This window comes from Drosophila sechellia, unplaced genomic scaffold (assembly GCF_004382195.2).
Source record: "Drosophila sechellia strain sech25 unplaced genomic scaffold, ASM438219v1 2R_2, whole genome shotgun sequence".
NCBI lineage: Eukaryota > Metazoa > Arthropoda > Insecta > Diptera > Drosophilidae > Drosophila > Drosophila sechellia.
This window is the reverse complement of record NW_022611043.1, coordinates 206,165-216,229: the sequence shown is the minus strand read 5'-3', so window position 1 is coordinate 216,229 and position 10,065 is coordinate 206,165. Positions and strand designations below refer to the sequence as shown.

The window sequence follows — 10,065 nt, the reverse complement described above, 5'->3', positions numbered from 1 at the left end:
AAATATAAATTTTAAAATGAATAAAAATATGAAAACTGTTTATTGCAAAAGTCATATCTTGGGGAACGAAGTGCGGACACAGTCATTGGCAAAAATCGTGTGCCAAAAAATCGTATCTTGTTATTCTAGTGTCTTTGGTGCTGCCCAAAAGAATAAATAGGAAATAATTATTCTTCCGTGCAGACCCCTCGTTTTTTTATAAACAATTTTTTTTCTTTTTGCGTCGCATTCTATTTCTCGCGCGTGTAAATATCGCACCTCGCATAGCGATCAATCGTGCTCGGAAAGAATTAAATTTGTGTGGTGCCAACCAATGGTAAATGAGTTGGGCAGGTGCATATAGAGGCTTTAAGGTCGAGTACGATAGTGACGACGGGTGGGATTTAGAATCAGAAGGTTTTCGTCCTAATACGACAGGTAACACTGCAGACATGGACGGCGCCCAATTACAGGCAGTCATATCTGGAGCCGTTGGTCAGGCTTTAGCCGAGCAAGAAACTAGGTTGATGCAGGCGTTCCAGTCGCAGTTAGATGAGATGAAACGACAAATGCAAAACTTGCGCGAGGAAGCACCACAAGTGGAAGATAAGCAAAAAATAACAGTAGACCCAAACATTCGATGTGAGGTCAAGCTTGACATTGTGAAGACCATGCCGGATTTTACGGGAGAACAAGATGAATATGTGTCATGGCTTCAATCTGCCGTAGACGCAGTCGAGATTTTCAAGCCATATTATGGTAGCGAAGCGCATTATCAGGCCGTTTCGATTATCAGAAATATAATCAGGGGGTCGGCTAGAGGGCTACTAGTTGCCTTAAATTTCGATGCCAGTATTGCTCTATTAGACTGCACTTACGCGGACAAAACGTCGCTGCGTGTCCTTAGGCAGGGACTTCAAACAGTTAAGCAAGGAGAACTTAGCATAATGCAATACTACGACGACGTAGAGAAACGATTAACGCTAATAACAAACAAGATCGTTATAACACACTAACTGGACAGTGCTATTCTGTTTAATAATGAAGTTAGAGAGGATGCTCTCCATGCATTTATTGCTGGTATTAGGAAACCCTTGAGGGCCATAGTCTTGCCAGCGAAGTATTTGCCCTCAGCTTTAGAATTGACTAGGGAGTCCGAGGCTACCATAGAGCGCACCACCTTTGCTGCCACATATGCAAAGGCTTTGAAGGACAACGCACTTACATATAAGCACCGAAGGAACCAAAACCGCCCAAGGAAACCGCAGGGAAAACATAGCATGGCCGAAGATGGCCAAGGGAAAAAAGGGCAGAAGTAGTTCTGCCTAGAACACGGGCAGCTACCGTAATCAATCTCCTCAACCTATGGAGTTAGGCTCCAGCAGGACTCAATTCTGCCAGCTTTCCTTTGGAAGCGGTGAGCCTGCATAAAAGATTTGGCTCCGCACGTATGACCGGTCAAAGGCGTCAGAGATTGCAGAATAACATGCAACAGGCTGACGATAAAAATTACAACGAATATTAAGGCGCGGCCGCAGCGTCCGTTACCGAGATAGGCGAGGAGAAATTATAAGATCAATTTTTAAGGGAGCGCTCCCGCCTGCCGTTCATTGATGTGCCGGTCTATTCCCCTTTCACAGTTAGTTCCAATGGTTCTAACAGCGTTCACCAGAAATGTTTAATGAATATTTTTGGAAAAACATCCGCGCTCTTCATTTTAGACGCGCTGACACCGTTCGATGGTATTATATGATTTGACCTGATAGCTCAAGTGGGAGTAAAACTCGGCGCAGAGAAAGGTACAATAAATTATGGTTCTGTTTCTGACAAGCTTCAGCATCATAATTACGACAATGTAAATTTTACTAACGTAAATTACTTGCCGTACCGGAGCCTGTATAAGTTCAATTTCGAAACATGATAGCAAACAGATCTAAGGCATTTTCAGCCTCTAACGAGGCACTGCCTTAACACTTCTGTTGTTGCCACAATTCGCACAACTGATGATAAGCCGGTATATTCCAAATTATAACCGCACCCCATGGGTGTATCTGAGTTTGTTAAGCGAGATATCGCAGACTTACTGCAAAAAGGCATTATTAGAACCTCAAACCTCAACAACAATCCAACATGGGTTGTGGACAAAAAAGGCCATGATGAGCTGGGGAACAAAAATAAGCGTTTGGTTATAGACTTTAGGAAACTTAACGAAAAAATTATCGCTGATAAGTACCCAATGCCAAACATCCCCATAATACTGGCAACTTTTGAAAAGCCAAGGTACTTTACAACGTTTTATTCAAAGTCCGGCTACCACCAGATATACTTGGCCGATTATGACCGTGAGAAGTAAACGGCGGAAAGTATTGCCGTTCGGATTGAAGAATGCGGGAAGCATCTTCCAAAGACCGATCGATGACGTGTTACGGGAACAGATTGGAAAGCAAAAAGTGTCTGACCATGTTGGAGTTCAAATAGAACAAATTCATTGGCCGAAATATATCAAAGATAAAACAAGTGTCTGACTATGTAGGAGTTCAAATAGAACAAATACATTGGTCAGAATATATCAATATACACAAGTGTCTGGCTGCATAAAAGTTCAAATAGAACAATTATAGTGACCAGAATAAATCTTTTAAGTGTAAAAATCTGTATGAAATGATTTAAATCAAAGAAGATAAAAATGAACATTTATGTTGTAGATCAAGATGTGTACAAGTGTGTGGTTGAGGCTCGGTTGGAGCATAATAAGTGAACCGTGTGTCAAACCTGTGTGAAAGTGTCGAGCGGTTGGGTTGATGTTTTTTTTTTTTTGCTCTCTCTGTGATACATATTGATATACATAAATATATGTCGGAGCACAATTATTATTATCCATTTCGCGCAGCGAGTTTCGAACGCACCGAAGATCTACACACAATTAATTTGTGTCACTCACTTCTTCTCCGTGCTATCCTTCGAACCACACTCGGCGACAGCGACCACACGCTGCCGCCGCGCTGAAACGGGAGATGCTAAAACTACAAAAATACAGCCGGCCAATAGCAACGCAGTATGCAATAATGATTTCCCCGAAATGATGAAATTACTGTACTTCTGGAATATTCTAACACGCAATACAATATGATGACATACCAATGATTTCCCCGAACTGATAGAATTATTATTCCTGTGAAATATTCTAGCACATCCACCAGCTTACAAAAGTATGCGCCGACACGGCCATCCTGACCTTTACACGTCCTCGTGAAATATTACCAAAATGATTCCTTCTCTATAATTTTATTGTAAAACTATTTTTACATCATTAAAAAAAATATTAGCCAATTGACTTATCAAATTTCCAAATTTAAATTTCCAATAAAAATGTCTTTTCTTTAACATAATTCATTTTCTTCTTATTCATATGTAATGCGCAACACGCCATGATCAAGACATTTGCCTTGCACTTGTGCTTACATTATACTTAAAAATTGCATTATTAGCCCTTCAGGCATCCATACTGTCTCTTTCAACAGCTTCAACAATTTCGCTACTGTCTCTTTCAACAGCTTCAACAATTTCGCTACTGTCTCTTTCAACAGCTTCAACAATTTCGCTACTGTCTCTTTCAACAGCTTCGTTACAATTTTCAAATTCTGCTTGTACTTGCCAATTTGGCATTTTCCTTATGTCATCGTGAGCATATTTATATTTTCTATTGTTTGTCAGTGACCTGAGCATATACCTGTCTCCGTCTAACAATTCAGTTATTTGATAAGGCCCTCTGAACTTCGGGCTTAATTTTGTTTGATGCCTCTCCTCATTCTTTAACAATACAAAATCTCCGACTCGACATCTATCAACTTTAGCTTTGTTTTTATCAAATTGCGCCTTGTTATATGCTGCTGCAGCTGAAATACTCTGAACTGCACGTGCTCTTACTTCTTCTAGATCAACCTCATCTACCTCATCGCAAGGTGGAACCAACCCCAACGGACGAGCAACTTTGCCAATAAACAATTCTAAAGGGCTTGCCTTTGTCACTCGACTAACCGTACAGTTTAATGCTAACTGAACCTCACCTAATGCGTCTTGCCAAGAGCGACTGCTAGTCTCGACTGCGGTTAGTAAGTTTTTTAAGGTGCTCATAATGCGTTCTACTTGACCATTTGCTCTCTTCATTCTTTAACAATACAAAATCTCCGACTTGACATCTACCAACTTTAGCTGTGTTTTTATCAAATTGCGCCTTGTTATATGCTGCTGCAGCTGAAATACTCTGAACTGCACGTGCTCTTACTTCTTCTAGATCAATCTCATCTACCTCATCGCAAGGTGGAACCAACCCCAACGGCCGAGCAACTTTGCCAATAAACAATTCTAAAGGGCTTGCCTTTGTCACTCGACTAACCGTACAGTTTAATGCTAACTGAACCTCACCTAATGCGTCTTGCCAAGAGCGACTGCTAGTCTCGACTGCGGTTAGTAAGTTTTTTAAGGTGCTCATAATGCGTTCTACTTGACCATTTGCTCTACTTGCACCAGTCGCAATCAAGTGCAAATTTATTTTCTGTTGCTCACAGAAATCACTAAATCTACTGCTGGCAAAACACCTACCCTGATCTGCAATAATGCGATTTGGTACTCCAAACAGAGATATAGCCGACGTCACTGCACTTACGCAATTCTCTGCGTCAATTTTATGCGTGTGAGTTAAATAAACAAATTTAGTAAAGGCATCCACTTGAACGATGATATACTCTTCTGATCAGACTTGCCGCTTAACTTTCCAGTTATGTCGATGTGAACAGTGTACCAAGGGATATTTACTTTTGGTATTGGATGAAGGCTAGCTTGAATTTTGCCCGAGGAGGTCTTTGACATTTTACACGTAATGCAGTTTTCAACGAATTTTCGAATATATTTAGACATGTTATCGAACCAGTAATAGTCATAGGCCTTGTCTAACGTCTTCTCCCATCCCAAGTGCATGATTGACTCATGAATTTGGTTTATAACAGACCATCTAAATACCTTGGGAACAATTGATAACGATCGAGTTCTACCATTTCGCTGAATTTTTCGATATAATATTCCTCCTCTTAACTCATAAGTTTTTGCAACGTCCTCAGCCAGGGAATTGTCTTTCAATTTATTTACAATATTTACTATTTCGATATCTTGACGCTGTTCAGCCAAAAGCCAATTACTTGATATTTCAGCCAAATTAATTCGTTTTTCAAGAACTTTGGGAGTTGTAATACTCAAATCAGCTGAAGGCGCATTTCTTGAAAAAAAGTCAACATGCGCCATTCGTTTGCCTTCCCTATATTGTAAATCAAATGTAAATGATTGTAAATAAGACCACCATCTCTGTACTCTAGGAGATAGGTCTTGTTTTGTCCTTGAGGCCTTAAGAGAGTTACAGTCAGTAAAGACAACAAAGTTTCTACCCAGTAAATAATGGCAAAAATGTTTCATTGCTAAAACAACAGCAAGAGTCTCCAGTTCATATGAGTGGTAACGTGACTCGGCCGGAGAAGCTGCCTTACTAAAATATTCAACGACATGAGGCTTGTTGTTAATTTTGTGTAATAAGATGGCACCGTATCCACGAGAACTTGCATCTGTATGCAACTCGATGGGATGCTGTGGATCAAAAATGACTAAAACTGGCTTCTGGGTAAGAATAGAAATAACCTTTTGTCTTATTTCTTCATGCTCTGGCTTCCAAATAAATTCATTCCTTTCTGAAGTCAAAAGATATAACGGCTTCATAAAACAAGAAAATCCTTGCATAAATTGTCGAAAGTAAGACGCTAATCCTATAAATTGTCGCAAAGCAGGGACCGACTGAGGAGGTGGTAAAGCAGTTAACGCTGCAATTTTAAGCGAATTTGGCCGGATTTCACCTGCACTCACTTCGTATCCCAAATATTGAACCTTTGACTTTAAAAAAGAACATTTGTTTATATTGAATGAAAATCCAGCTTTTGTGAGACAATCAAGAGTAATCTGCAACCTTTCTAAAGCTTCACTTTTCGTTGAAGCAGCCACCATTACATCGTCCATATAAACGACTACAAATTTATTTGCAAGGTCTCCGAGAGCTTGCATCACTGTACGCTGGAAAACAGATGGAGCATTTCTGAGCCCAAACGGCATTGCCAAGAATTCATATTGTCCATCTGGGGTGACAAAAGCTGTACACTCTACTGAATCTGGGTGTAATGGAATTTGATAGTATCCACTTGCCATGTCCAGACATGAAAAATATTTCGCTCCATGAAGTCTCGCTATTTGGTCTGATATAAGGGGCAAGGGGTATCTGTCTGATACCGTATTAGAATTTAATTCTCTATAATCAACACACAAACGATGAGAGCCGTCCTTTTTGTTGACTAACATTATGGGACTTGCAAAAGGTGAACAGCTTGGTTTTATAATGTTACACTCTAATAATTCATTAATTTTGTCTCGCACTAATTCCCTTTCATTTGGGCTAAGTCTATATGGTCGTCTTTGAACAGTTCTTTTTGGGTCAACTAATTTAATTTTCATTTCCCCCCATTCACAACCCCCTGGTCAATGGAATTCCGGTAATAAAAGATTTTGAGTATTTTTCCACTAAGCTTTTTAGTCTATCTCTGTCTTCCCCAACAAGATCAGTATTTAACTCAGAAAATTTCTCATCATTAGAACAATAGTTTACAGTTTTTGCTCTGACAATTTCAAATTTACCAGGTGATATTATAACATTAAATTCTGGAAACAATACTTCACGACCAATAATTATGTCATTTTTCAAATATATGTCATCCAAGACATGAAACAATATTTCAATACAATGATTGTTAATTATTACGTTACTAAGTATCTGCAATGTGCTACAAATACTACCATTGCCAATACCTTTTAACATCACTACATTGTTAATTCTTTTACCAACTAATTTACTACTTAGCTTTTGTTTAATTAAAGAACATTCCGCTCCAGAGTCAAACGTTGTTGAAAATGTCTCGCCTTGATGAATCATCTCTCCCTTGGGTTCGACAACCTCGCATAGTTCCAACCTTTTCACTTGATGAGTGCCTTTGTCCTTTTATAGTTGATTCAGCCAAGATGATATTTGCCGTAGAGCACCACGCCGTTGCGTCTGCGCCATCAAGGTCCGCGTTGAATTTCGGTAACACCACAGTATTTTTGTTTGTTGTTTCGGATGCCGTTGATTGTATTGCTTTAACAAGTTCGATCAAGTTTTTATTTTGCATTTCCATTAAAACGCGCCACGGCCCATCTATGGTGTTAGGCAGCGAGCCAGATCCCACTTCTGATGTCGGAGCACAATTATTATTATCCATTTCGCGCAGCGAGTTTCGAACGCACCGAAGATCTACACACAATTAATTTGTGTCACTCACTTCTTCTCCGTGCTATCCTTCGAACCACACTCGGCGACAGCGACCACACACTGCACTATGGGGCATTTGGCCTGTTTTTTTTGCAAAAATGTGTTTTTCACAAGTATGCAAAATTGAAGTATTTTAGTATTAATACATTGGAAATATGTTAAACTATTATGTTTTAGCCGGCAAAAGTAATTTTAACAGTGTACTGTTATAATAACAGCTGTTAAAGTCGGCTGTTGCGAGCATATACCAGGTGGCTGCAATACGCGCAAAATTTAGCTTAACTTTCAAAGTGTTAAAATTTTAAAAGAAGATCGTAAAAGAGTAAAATTTGAAATGGATAATCAATATTCAGGTTTGTATTATGTATATATATTAATATATTGTTTATTGTATGCGTCTATTTCTAACAATTTGTACATTTAGCAAGTGGTGTCAACATGTAGCTGTTAGAAAAAAATTTCAACTTTGAATAGAGCTATAACAATTTGTTCAAATTTGTTCAGTATGTGTTTATATCCATGTTGTAGTGTGTTCAATTCCTAACTCATATCAGGTAGTCTCTATGTGCGTTTTTTGCGGGTTTTTGAGAAATTTCATTTTTTAGGGAACAACATCTCGATTGCCAATGCTGTATTTGCTGGAAGTGTGGCGCAAGCAAAAGGGTGTTCGTCAAAAGGAAAATTCTTTTTGCACTTTTATTAGTGGGCATTTTTCTGATAGCAAGCTAGACTTTAATGAATGATTAACGAATAGTAATAATAACGAATGTTTTCAGTCAATCTTTTGCGAAATTGGAGAAAATGCAATCGAAAAATATATGAACTTTCGAAAGTTTTTTCAAAGTGGTTAGAAGAACACCTAGTCCTGAAGGTAAAAGAGAAAAATAAAAAGGAAAGGAAATAAGCTGGATGCCCGAAAACGATATATTATTTAAAAAGTTTAAGTGGCCGAAGACAGCAAGCAGATGAACTCGTATGGGCGCAGAATCAAAACGAACGTCTTTTGGGTCAAGCTGAAGCTAGCTGCACGGAAGCGCGGCCTGCTGGATCTTGCAGCCATACTTAAAATTCTTTTGTTGAACCCAGCCAAGGCAAATATAAACAATATAAATAATATCCCATAATATCATCAATAAATTTAAAGAGGCGCGTTCGAAAACATAAGCGACTATCTCTTCCACCAGAAGTCATTCAATTGTTATCTTGCGAATTTGAACCTGATAACGATTCTTCAGACTCTGCTGATTGTGAATAGGAAGACGACTATGAACTTTTATAAAATATTAAAATTAAAAATTAACTTTAAAAATTATTTAAAAAAAAAAAAAAAAAAAAAAAAAAAATGGGGCGGTGTTGGGGCACGCCCACTTTTCCAAAATATTCCTGGGGGCACATCTAACACATAAAAAAAAATCATCCAAATATCTCCAGTAGTTTAGAAGTTATTAATTTTTGAAAAAAAAACAGGCCAAATGCCCCATAGTGCACTGCCGCCGCGCGCTGTAACGGGAGATGCCAAAGCTGCAAAAATACAGCCGACCAATAGCAACGCAGTATGCAACAATGATTTCCCCGAAATGATGAAATTACTGTACTTCTGGAATATTCTAACACGCAATACAATATGATGACATACCAATGATTTCCCCGAACTGATAGAATTATTATTCCTGTGAAATATTCTAGCACATCCACCAGCTTACAAAAGTATGCGCCGACATATACAAATTATAGACATATATTAATGCATCTATTATTACAGTTCTACACGAGGACTATTAATCCATCACCACGACGAATACAGTCAACAATCAACAATTAATTAAGTACACATAAACACACACACAACAAATTAGATACACATAATCACACCCAATATTACACACATATATTTAAGATTTAAACACTCATAAAGATACATAGACATACATAAACATACAAACAACACTATATTAAAGATTAAAGGATTTCTCTAAAGGAATTAAATGTCTAAGATTGCAAAAGTTAAAAAGCTCATTTCTGCAACTAGGAGTAGGACTCGTTTGAGTGCAAGTTTATCAGACGTTAGGGAAGATCAGATTGACTTACAACCTATTTTTAGACCTCCCTCTAGTGACCCACCAAGCACAATGAATACTTCACCGGGGACTAGTCAGTTTTCTCCACCACTACCTCCTCTCTGTCAATCCCTGAAAATTCCGGATGGTATTCGTTACCTTATCCCTTATGATGGAAACCCAGCTACCCTAAATGATTTTATAAACAATGTCGAAGAAATCCTCCTTCTCATAGGAGGCACGGATAAAACTCGGTATGGTCAGTTTTTGTTGAGGGCTATAAGAAACAAAATAGAGGGAAAAAGCAAATGAATTATTAATATCATCAGTCATAGGATTAAACTGGGATGACATCTGAGAAACCTTAATAGGAAAATTCGCTGACAAAAGACGTGAAAAAACTTTAAATTTCGAATTACACGGACTGGTTCACAAGAGGTTGCCACTACAGGAATTCTATGAACGAATTTTAGATATCAAAACAACATTGAAAACACACAAATAGAAAGGGCAGCCCTAAAATTTAAAAATGAATCGTCTGAAAAGACTTACTTGTATACATTTATACACGGCATTAAAGGTCCACTTGGGGCTACTGTCAGAACTTTTAAACCTAGAAGTCTCCAGGAAGGC

At 38.4% G+C, this 10,065-nt stretch overlaps 1 long non-coding RNA gene across 1 annotated transcript; it reads left to right on the top strand.

The window, feature by feature from the left end:
• Nucleotides 1-9,042: 9,042 nt before the first annotated feature.
• Nucleotides 9,043-9,356, top strand: LOC116802436. Its single transcript, XR_004362736.1, has 2 exons — nucleotides 9,043-9,082; nucleotides 9,138-9,356. It is a non-coding gene; the product is annotated as an uncharacterized LOC116802436 (long non-coding RNA).
• Nucleotides 9,357-10,065: the final 709 nt, after the last annotated feature.